The sequence below is a fragment of the Monodon monoceros genome, unplaced genomic scaffold (genome assembly GCF_005190385.1).
Source record: "Monodon monoceros isolate NGI ecotype Baffin Bay Population unplaced genomic scaffold, NGI_Narwhal_1 Super_Scaffold_21, whole genome shotgun sequence".
NCBI classification, from domain to species: Eukaryota; Metazoa; Chordata; class Mammalia; order Artiodactyla; family Monodontidae; genus Monodon; species Monodon monoceros.
In genome coordinates, this window is record NW_021703778.1 from 146,638,536 (window position 1) to 146,650,915 (window position 12,380).

General features: G+C 36.9%; 1 pseudogene; it reads left to right on the plus strand.

Annotated features, from left to right (window-relative positions):
- The first annotated feature begins 7,805 nt into the window (after positions 1 to 7,805).
- Positions 7,806 to 8,956, plus strand: LOC114905003 (annotated as a pseudogene).
- Positions 8,957 to 12,380: the final 3,424 nt, after the last annotated feature.

The window sequence follows — 12,380 nt, forward strand, 5'->3', positions numbered from 1 at the left end:
AAAAGAGAAACGTGTAGATGAATAAATACGGTAAAATAATGATGCTAAGATAAAAGTATGAGGGAGTAGACATACAGGTGGAAAGAATGATTTCTTTCTACTTGGTTGGGATGGGGAGGGGAGAAAGACCAGAAGCAGTTATGTTTGAGTTAATCTTTAAAAAGAATTAGAGGGCTTCCCTGGTGGCGCAGTGGTTGAGAGTCCGCCTGCCGATGCAGGGGACACGGGTTCTTGCCCCGGTCTGGGAAGATCCCACGTGCCGCAGAGTGGCTGGGCCCGTGAGCCATGGCCGCTGAGCCTGCGCGTCATGAGCCTGTGCTCCGCAACGGGAGAGGCCGCGGCAGTGAGAGGCCCGCGTACCGCAAAAAAAAAAAAAAAAAAAAGAATTAGAAAGGGAAGGTGTCTGTACCCACATCTGAGACTCCAGAGGTAGGAGGTGGGAGGGAGGGGCTTTATATGACATGCTAAAGGGTTTGGACTTAATCCTAAAGTCAGTGAGGAGTTATTAAAACTTTAATTAGGGTGGATAACATAATCAGATTAGATGTTTTTCATGATCACAACATAGCTAAGAATGGACATATAGATCATTGAAACAGACTAGAAAGTCCATAAATAGACCTATATATTTATGGCAATTTGGTATGTTATAAAGCTGGTATTTCAAATCTATATGAAAAGGAAATTACATTAAAAGCCAAATATTGTGGAGTCATTTCATTAGGGTTAGAATCCTGATTTCACCAGTTAATATCTGTATGAATTGGGCAAACCACATAGCCATTTGATGCCTTCTTTGCTTCCCTTTTAAAATGTTTTGTTTAATCCTCAACACAACCCCAATAAGATGGGGTTGAATTGAACAGTACCTGTTACAGGTAAGTGTTGTTCAATAAATGTTAGTGATTATTGTATTATAATGACAAGTTGGCTATCCATTTGGAAAAAAACATTAGATTTCTACCTCATATCCTTCACGAGAAAATGTTTCAGCTGGATCAAAGTCTATTTTTTAAGCTATGAAAGTATTAGGAAAAATACAAGAAAAATGTGTATAGGCTCTGAGTAGAATTCTTAAAAGAAGATGAAGAACGTAAAAGCCATAAAAGAAAAGATTGCTAAGTGTGGATACATTAAAATTAGATTTCTCTGCAAAACAGCTTCCCCCAAAATTAAGACAAATGACTGACCAGAAGATTTTCCAATATATATAACAAGGGTATGAGGAAATGGATAGTCATGTAGTGCTGACAAGAATGCAGATAAGTATAACGATTTCAGACATCAGTTGGGCAGGATCCACTAAAATAAAAATTGCAGATATCGTGTGAGCCCAATTCTATATTTTGGTTATTTACAGGTATCATATAGGTGATTTCCTTTAAAATGATCAGTGCATTTGCATCACATGATCAGTGTGATGTAAATGCATGATAAATGTGTAAAAAATATTCACACATGTGTACAAGGAAGTGTATGTAGAAGGATGTTTACTGCACCACTATTTATGATAAAGAAAAATTGAAAAGAATGTAAATATCCATCAAAGTTTTAACTATGTTATGTCTATACTATGGAATGTCATGAGCATTTAAAAACAATGAGGTAGACTTAAAAATAGGCAAAGGACTTGAACAAACAGTTCTCTGAAGAAGACATTTAGATGGCCAAAAAGCCCATGAAAAGATGTTCAACATCACTAATCATTAGGGAAATTGAATCATTGTGCAAATTGAAATCACAATGAGATACCACCTTATATCTATTAGGATGGCTGCTGTTAAGGATAAATAAACAAGTGTTGATGAGGATGTGGAGAAGTTGGGACTGCTGTGTACTGCTGGTGGAAATGTAAAATAGTACAGCTGCTATGGAAAATAGTATGACGGTTCCTCAAAATTTTTTAAATAAACTACTATATGATCCAGCAATTCCACTTCTGGGAATATATACAAAAGAATTGAAAGCAGGATCTTGAAGAGATATTTGTACACCCATGTTCATTAGCATCACTATTCACAATAGCCAAGAGGTGGAAGCAACACAAGTGTCCAAACAGATGAATGAATAACCAAAATGTGGTATATACATGCAGTGGAATAGTATGCGTTTATACTATTCTGACACATACTACAATATGGATGAACCTTGACGTCATTATGCTAAGTGAAATAAGCCAGTCACGAGAAGACAAATACTGTAATTCCACTTATATGAGGTACCTAGAGTCAAACTGGACTAATTAGAACCTCCTTATTCCCTTTGCCATTGTGATTATTTCAAACATGGGTGATCAGGGTCAAGCCAAATAGTCTTAATCAGAGCTCTTACTGGAGAGTTGTTCTTCTTCTGCGGGAGAACTGTTAGATAATGTTGGCTTTGGAATTGAGTGACCAGTTGTGCCAATACATTAGAAAAGGCTACCTGGGTTTTACTTTAATTGTATAGCCAAACCTAATCCTAACTAATGTAAGATGTGCGTCTCCTAAACCAACAGAAATAAAGTGGAAAAGGGAAGCTCAGTTAACAAAAAAGTTAAAACTAAAAAAGCAGAACACACCACTGGGCATCTGTATACTTCACCATATGTAAATTCCAAAAGAGAGAGGAAAAAGGAATGCGGAAGCGGGGAGGGAAGAAGAAATAATGGAAAATAGAAAACTAAGTTGGGTAGGGAAGAGTCCAAACACAGTAGTCATGATGAATGAATGTGACTAGGTTAAGTTCCCTTATTAAAAGACAAATGCTCAGACTGGCTCTTTTTTAAATCTTGTGGCTATATGGTATTTACAAGATGTGCCTAAACCAAGATGACACAAAACTGTTGGAAATAATGGGAAAATACACTTTCCACACAACCCAGTAACTCCACTCCTAGGAAATCTAACCAAGAGAAATGAAAACTTGTATCTACACAGAGACTTGTACACCAATGTTCATATTATCTTGATTCATAATAGATAGGAACTGGAAACAACCAAAGTATCCATCAACAAGTAAATGGATAAACAGACTGTGCATTCATACAATGGAATACTATTTGGCAATAAAAAGAATGAACTACTGATACAATAACATAGATGAATCTTAAAACTGTTAAGCTGAGCAAAAGAAGCCAGACACAAAAGAATGTATACTGTATGATTCCGTACATATGAAACTCTAGGAAGCACAAACCCAATCTATAGTGATGGAAAGTAAATTGATTGCGTGATGTGGAGAGAGAAGATTGGCTCTTGTAGAGGTACAAGGGAGTTTGGGGGGATGATGGAAATTTTCTGTATTTTGATTGCCGTAATGGCTACTTGGATATATTGATTTGTCAAAAAGCATTGAAATGTGCACAAGATGGGTACATTTTATTATTTGTAAATTACACCTCAGTGAATTAAAAGATGGGAAAAGGCATGCAAAAATAATATGCTGTTTGAATATGCAATATGGAAAATATTGAGGTTTTCTTTGTAGCCTAACATGGTCAGTTTCATGAAAGTTCCATGTACACCTGAAAAGGAGGTACATTCTGTATTATCTGGTATTATCAGGGTAAAAGGTTTGATATTTATGCATAAGATCTACCTGATTGTTTAGGTCTTCTGTATCCTTACATTTATTTTTGATCAGTCTCACACTGAGAGAAATAGAGTTTTCTAATCTTAGTATACTTTGTCTATTTCTCCTTGCATTTCTTAGAGTTTCCACTTGACGAAAGTTGCTACTGTGTTGTTTTGTGTATGGATACTCATAACTGATGGGTTTTTTTTGGTGAACTGTAGCCTTTAGCATTAGAGTGTATTCTTTTTGTCTCATTTAATGCTCTTTAGCCTGAATTCTACTTTTTCTTATATTAAGAACAGGATCTTTGCTTTCTTTTTCTTTTTCTTTTCTGTAATGCATTTGCCTTATCTACTTTTGCCTGTCCTTTTATTTTTAGCTTTTCTGAATTCCTTACCCCCAAAGTAAGGTGCCCTTGCACAGTTCATCTTGTAGACAAAATTGCTAGAGACTAGTCACTTCTATGTGTTTGTTTTGTTTCCTTTTCTGAATAGGAGTGTTCACTGTAGTTGTCCTGTTCCTATACTACCAATTGTATATTTGGTGTTATAAGGGCAGATAATTTGCCCTCTTGGTGCATAGGTCTCTAGATCAAAAAAAGCCACACCTCCTGATATTGATACTACTACATATACCCCTTGCTGTAGAGACAGCTGTGCTCCACCTAGATCTCTTGGACTTTGAGCATGATGTCATGATTGGACAGGACTTGGAGAATGTCTGTGTGGAGGAGGGGGTTGTGTAGTGTATACGTGGCCTGTGGTAGAGAAAGTGAAATCAACATTTGGTAACTAGAAGGGTAGAGTGTAGCAGTTGTTGGTGCTGTTTACCAAATATTTCTGGCTCTCTTGTTTATGGACCCAGGGTAGGATGGCTCTTCACCACCTTTGAAGTGAGGTGTGGCAATGTGAGTGAAGATGACATATATCATTTCTAGGCAGAAGTTTTAAAAGTCATTATGTGATGAACTATGCTCCCTTTGGCCTGCCTTTCAAATCATGAAAACATAGAGATGGAACCTTGCTTTGCCTGGATCCCACAGAACATCCCAACACTAGGGTAAATGAAAAATAGGCATTTGTTGTTTTAGCCACTGAGATTTGGGTTGGTTTTTTTGTTTGTTTGCTTTTTACAAGAGCATAACTTAGCCTATACCGACTGATAAAGCACATGTTGAAAAGTCTGGGTTAGAGCAGTTGGGCAAGAAAAAGAAAAGGTATCCAAATTGGAAAAGAAGAAGTAAAATTATCTCTGTTCACACATGACATGATCTTATGTAGAAAATGCTAAAGAATCCATTTGTAAAATCTGTTACAACTAATTAATGATTTCAACAAAGTTTCAGGATACAAAATCAACATGGAAAAATCAGTTGCATTTCAGTACGCTAACAGTGACCAATCAAAAAAGAAACTAAGGAAACAATCCAATTTGCTATAGCATCAAAAAGAATAAAATACCTAGGAGTAAACCTAACTAAGGAGGTGAAAGACTTGTACACTAAATTACAAAATGTTGCTAAAAGTAATCAGAGAAGATACAAGAGAATGGGAAGACATTCTGTGCTCATGGATTGGAACACTCAATAGCAATAAAATGTCCATACTACCCAAAGTGACCTATGGATTCAATGCAATGTCTTATCAAAATACCAATAACGTTTGTAGAAATGGAAAGGAAAAAAAGCCAATACTGGTATGGAATCTCAAGGGATCCCGAATAGCCAAAACAATCTTGGAAAGGAAGAACAAAGTTGGAGGCCTCATGCTTCCTGATTTCAAAACATACTACAAAGCAAAGTAGTAATCACAGTGTTGTACTGACATAAAGACAGATATATAGACCAAATGCAACGATAGAGAGCCCAGAAATAAACCCATACACGTACAGCCATTCCTTTATATTAGGAGGGGATTGGTTCCAGGACCCTCACAGATGCCAAAATCTGTGGATGCTCAAGTCCCTTATATAAAATGGTGAAGTATTTGCGTATAACCTATGCACATCCTCCCATATACTTTAAACCATCTCTAGATTACTTGTAATACCTAATGCAATGTAAATAGTTACCAGTGCACAGCAAATTCAAATTTTGCTTTTTGGAATTTTCTGGAACTTTTTCTCCCAAATATTTTCTATCCCCAGCTGCTTGAATCCACCGGTGCAATACCTTCGGACATGTTGGGCTGACCGTATTGCCAAATGATTCTCTACAAGGGTACAAGACCACACATGGGAAAAGGACAGTCTCTTCAACAAATGGTTCTCAGAAAACTGGATATCCACATGCAAAAGAATGAAGTTAGACTCTTACACCATATACAAAAGTTAACTCAAGGTGGATTAAAGACCTACACACATGACCTAAACTATAAAACTAGGAGAAAACTTTAGGACTTTGGATTTCACAATGATTTATTGGGTGTGACACCAAAAGCATTGACAGCAAAAGCAAAACTAGACAAATGGAACTACATCAAACTTAAAACCTTTTGTGTATCAAAAGAAACAATCAAGAGAGTGGAAGGCAATCTATGGAATTGGAGAAAATATTTGGAAATCATATATCTGATTAGGGATTAATATCCAGAATTTATAAGGAACTTCAACTCAACAACAAAAATGTCTGATTTTAAAAACGGGCAAAAGAACAGACAGTTCTCTGAAGAAGATATACAAATAGCCAACAAGCACATGAAAAAGCTCGACATCACTAATCATGAGAAAGGCAAATCAAAACCACAATGAGGTATTACATCTCTCCCGTTAGGGTAGCCACTATCAAAAGAACAGAAAATGAACAAGGGTTGGTGAGGTTGTGACCAACATCCTATTAATTGGAACACTTGTGCACTATAGGTAGGAATGTAAAATGGTACAGCTGATATGGAAAATAGTAGTTTTTGAGGTGGTTCCTCAAAAAAATTATAGAATTACCATATGATCTGGCAATCTTACTTCTGGTTATATATACAATAGAATTCAAAGCAGAGTCTGAAAGAGATATGTGCACACCCATGTTCATTGCAGCGTTATTCACAATAACCAAGAGGTGGAAGAAACCCAAATATCCACTTAAAAATGATAAAGATGGCAAGTGTAATGTGACGTGTGTTTTACTACAATTAAAAAAACGTATTACAAGATCCAAGTGATGGCACAGTGAGAAATGAAAGTTTAATGATCAAAGGAAGTCACAGACCCATTAAGAATTGCTCCTCTGTTTGCTGTAGTCCTGTGGGACTCATAGACACAAGCCCTGTTGGCTTTCAGAGCTAGGTGTTTTAGGGACCCATCCCTGATGTGAGACCGTTAAAAGTTGGCGCACAAGATGTGGGTCCAAACCTTTCACTCCTCAGGGAGAAGGTGGGAATTGGGAGTTCCCCACCCAATTGTACGGCCCTGTACTGAGGATGAGGTTCATGGTGAGAGTGTGTCTCAGCCTTTCCTACCCATTTTGAGGTGAGTATTTTCTCATCTACTTGATGTGTAGAAGTCGCTAAGCTAGTTTCTGGATTTCTCCCAGAGGAATTGCTCTGTACGTGGCTGTACATTCTGTGTGTCCATGGGAGGAAGGAAGTTCATGAGCCTTCTATGTCACCATCTTGGTCCCTCTTCATAATAAGGAAATTTTTTACTTATAGAAAAATGCAAGGAAGTGCTCAAAAATTGATGGGGACTTGCCAAAAGAAACAGGAACCAGCTTGAAAAGTCTCATGTTGGTCAAATTTGAGACAATTTAAGGATCAAAATTAGTAATGACAGTAGTGGATTATCACATGATTATTTTTAATTTTTATTGATATATATTTGATGTATAACATTGTATAAATGTAAGGTGTACAACATGTTCATTTTTAATAAAGAATCCATGTGTCCATAAGATATTAAGGGTAAACAAAGAAAATGGGAGAGATGGGGGAGCTTTTTTGTATAGGAATATTACAACTAATGTAGAAGGAAGGATAGAAATATAAAATCATTTACAATCACCATTGTAATAACTGATTTGGGCAAGAATCATCAGTGGATGTCAGAACCATTGGTAAAAAGCTGTAGGGAACAAGATACTTTCAGAACCTCAAAGTATTATCCCATAGATTACTATACATACCTTTACAATAGAGAAATTTGGCAAACACTTCCTTACCCAAGTGATCAAACTTGATGTCACTACTGATGGGACAAACTGACATAATGTACATCATGGTGTGGGGTATATAAGGATACATTAATCATGTAGTATTTTTGTCCCCCCAAATTAAAAAAAAAACTAAATCTAATTATGAGGAAACTGAAATCCAAAGATTAGGGACATTCTGCAAAACAGTCGGTTTGGAGTCTTAAAAAATGTCAATGTCATGAAAGAAAAAAAAAGGCTACAGAACTGTTTTTATATTAAAGGAGACTAGGCATGAAAACTAAATGCAATGTGTGATCCTTGATTGTACCCTGAATTAAAAAAATAGGAAACTGTAGAGTTCTCAGAGCTCCTGGTACGATCGTCTTCCCTTGGGTGGATTCTTGGCTTTTCTCCCAGCATGGCCCCCAAACACCAGTCTTCACTTCCACCCCAAGCAAAGAGACCAAAGAAACCGAGACTGACTCCTGCCTCCAGGCCAGAGGAAACGTCTGCTTCTCCGAACTTGACCAACGAAGAAAAAGAACAGCAAGAAGCAATTGAACATATTGATGAAGTACAAAATGAAACAGACAGACTTAACGAACAAGCCAGTGAGGAGATTTTGAAAGTAGAACAGAAATATAACAAACTCCGCCAACCATTTTTTCAGAAGAGGTCGGAATTGATGGCCAAAATCCCAAATTTTGGGGTAACATTTGTTAACCATCCACAAGTGTCTGCACTGCTTGGGGAGGAGGATGAAGAGGCGCTGCATTATTTGACAAGAGTGAAGTGACAGAATTTGAAGATACTAACTCAGGTTACAGAATAGATTTTTATTTTGATGAAAACCCTGACTTCGAAAATAAAGTTCTCTCCAAAGAACTTCATCTGAATGAGAGTGGTGATCCATCTTCAAAGTCCACTCAAATGGAAATCCAGAAAGGATTTGACAAAATGTTCAAATCAAACGCAGAATAAAGCCAGCAGGAAGAGACAGCATGAGGAACCAGAAAGCTGCTTCACCTGGTTTACTGATCATTCTGATGCAGGTGCAGATGAGTTAGGAGAGGTCATCAAAGATGATATTTGGCCAAATCCATTACAGTGCTACTTGGTTCTGGACGTGGATGATGAGGAAGGGGAAGGAGAAGAAGGTGACGATGAAGAGGGAGAAGGATTGGAAGATACTGATGAAGAAGGGGGTGCGGATGAAGGTGAAGAAGATGAAGATATGATGAGGGGGAGGGAGGAGAGAAAGGTGGAGAAGATGACTAATGGAACACTGATGGATTCCAACCTTCCTTTTTTAATTTTCTGCAGTCTCTGGGAGCAAGTTGCAGTCTTTTTCTTTTCTCCTCCTCTTGTGTTCAGGCACCCTGTTTTTGAGGTCTCTTTTCTCCTTTATACCATGGCTCACAACTTATTTTGGGGGAAAATACCTTGAGCAGAATTCAGTGGGAAAAGAATCTCTACCCCTTTCTGTTCCAAATTCATTTTTATCCTTTCCTGTCTCAACAAAAACTTTATGGAATCAGCACCACCATTCTCTGTGGGAAAAAAGAAGAACCTTCTGCTCCCTTAGCTCTGCTGGAAGCTGGAGGGTGCTAGGCCCCTGTGTAGTAATACATAGAATTCTAGCTTTTTTCCTCCTTTCTCTGTATATTGGGCTCAGAGATTACACTGTGTCTCTATGTGAGTATGGACAGTTAGCGTTTACCAACATGTATCTGTCTACTTTCTCTTGTTTAAAAAAAGAAAAAAAACCTTTAAAAAATGGGGTTATAGAAGGTCAGCAAAGGGTGGGTTTGAGATGTTTGGGTGGGTTAAGTGGGCATTTTGACAACATGGCTTCTCCTTTGGCATGTTTAATTGCGATGTTTAACGGACATCCTTGCAATTTAAGATGACACTTTTAAAATAAAATTATCTCCTAATGATGACTTGAGCCCTACCACTCGATGGGAGAATCAGCAGAACCTGTAGGATCTTATTTGCAATTGACATTCTCTATTGTAATTTTGTTCCTGTTTATTTTTAAATTTTTCTTTTTGTTTCACTGGAAAGGAAAGATGATGTTCAGTTTCAAACGTTAAAAGTGTACAAGTTACTTTGTTACAATAAAACTAAATGTGTACACACACACCAAAAAAAAGAAACTGTAAAGGATATTATTGGGACAATTGAGGAAATTTAAATAATGGGCCGATTGTAATTGTATTTATGTTAAGTTTCCTTAGAGTGAATAGTATATAGTAGTTGCATGTAAGGATAGCTTTGTTCCTAGGAAATACCCGCTGAATGTTTAGGTGTGAAGGGTCACAATAGCTTCAAGTAACTGTTTAATGGATTGGGGAAAAACAGATAGATAGATAGATAGATAGATAGATAGATAGATAGATAGAAGAGGGAGGGAGAGAGAGAATGTAGCAAAACATCAACAAATGATATGCCTAAATGAAGTGTATAGGGTGTTTATTTACTTATTTTTTTTTTTGACTGCATCCTGCAACTTGCAGTTTCCCTGACCAGGGATTGAACCTGTGCACTCTGCATTGGCAGGCGGATTCTTTTTTTTTTTTTTTCGATATCAATGACTAAACTTTAATGAAATAACATTTACGCTTCACCAGCATTATTTCTAGGTCAATTCAGTGGTGATTCAACAAAATGAACAGCTCATTTAAAAGGATGCATAGTATTACTATAGAGGAAAGAAGTACGTAATATTGAAGAACATTCACTTTTTAATCACATGAATACAAACCTTACCACGTGTGAGTTTGGTAATGTCCACTATGTCCCTACTCTCTCTGATAGAAATCTCTCAAATATAAAATGTGAAGAGTCCCTACTTCCCTGTGTCATTATAAAGACAAAATAAGATCACATCTGCAAAGCCCTTGACAAAATTGGACATGTTATGAAAACTCAATAAATGGAAACTCTTAATTATTGTAGACTCTTCTATTTCTTCTATTGTTAGATTTTAGATTATTTCCTATTTTTTCTAGAAATAACGGTGAACTATACATCTATTTTCATAAGTGTTTGTTTATATTTTACAGTATATTTACAGGCTCAAGTTCCTGAAGTCACAATACATATTTTTAAAACTCAGACACAGTGTTATGTGTTAGTGTTAGTGTATGGGTTAGGGTTAGGGTACGGGTTAGGGTTAGGGAACGGGTACGATTTAGGGTACAGGTTAGGTTACGACAACGGGTTAGGGTTAGGGTACGTGTTAGGGTACGGGTTAGTGTTAGTGTACGGGTTAGAGAGAAATAGGGTCTCTTCCCCAAACCATGTAATAAAAATCCTGCTCGTCAGCATGATTGTGCCAACTTTGGACAGATGCCAATCTTTGAATGGCCTAAGAAATGCCACATTCAAGGAATTCCCTGGCGGTCCAGTGGTTAGGACTCTGCACTCTCATAGCTGAGGGCCCAGGGTTCAATCCCTGGTCGGGGAACTAAAATCCCACAAGCTGCGCAGCAGGGCCAAAAAACCAAGCCAAAACAAAACAAAATAAAAAAGAAATGCCACAGGCTGATTAGGTTAAGCCAGAATCTCTGAACCAATAAAAGGCAAGGGGATGATATGGGCATGACTGACTTTAACTGCAGCGACCTACTCTTGGAGCTGAAGATAGTCATCTTTTTCTCAGTGACATGGGATATGTAAGGGGAGATGTGGACTCCTGAACAAAACTAGGATTTTATCAAGAAGGAAGAAAGAAGGAAATGGATGTCCTGAAGGCAGACAATAGTATTCACTACACCTCATTCTCAAACAAACCTGTTGTTTGAGGTGGAACTATACAAGTTGGAACTGTTTCAGCCTAGAGAGAGTTTCTGAACATTAGTTTTTCAAAGTTTTCCTCAAGTAACCCACTTTAATGTTTCTTAATTCTCCTTTAATTTTCCCACGTAAAAATATGTAATACTTCATGCATTCAAAAGCATACATTTATATTAAGTATATATGATATGTGTATTTAAATGTATACCTTTGTATGAAATACTGTATAACATATACAGATACTATAAAATATTACATACATAAAGTATATTTAAGGGATAAAGAATATTACTAAAATGAACACCCTTGTACATATAACCTAATTTAAGAAAAAGAGTATTACCCATAACTTTGACACTTTCTATATAATCCTCTCTGATTACGTTCCCTCCTTCTCTCACCTCCACCCCACCTCTTAGGTAACCACTCTCCTGGATTTTGTAATTGTCATCCTTTTGGTTTACTTTATAGTTTTACCCATTATTTGTATACCTTAACAATATGTTTGTAATGTGTATGCTTTTGAATTGCCTATAAATGAAAACATGTTGTATATAGTAATTTTTGTGGTAGAATATACATAACATAAAGTTCACCATGCTAACCATTTTCAAGTGTACAGTTCAGTGGCATTAAGTACATTCACACTGTTGTACAACCATCACCACCGTCCAACTCCAAATTTTTTTGTTTTCTAAAACTGAAACTGTACCCATTAAACAAAAACTTCCAATTCTTCCCTTCCCCCAACCCCTATCAATCCTGATTCTATTTTTTGTCTTCATGAATTCGACTACTCTAGTTACCTCATATAAGTGGAATCATATAGTATTTGTCCTTTTGTGACTGGCTTATTTCACTTAGCATAATGTTCAAGATTAATTCATGTTGTAACATGTAT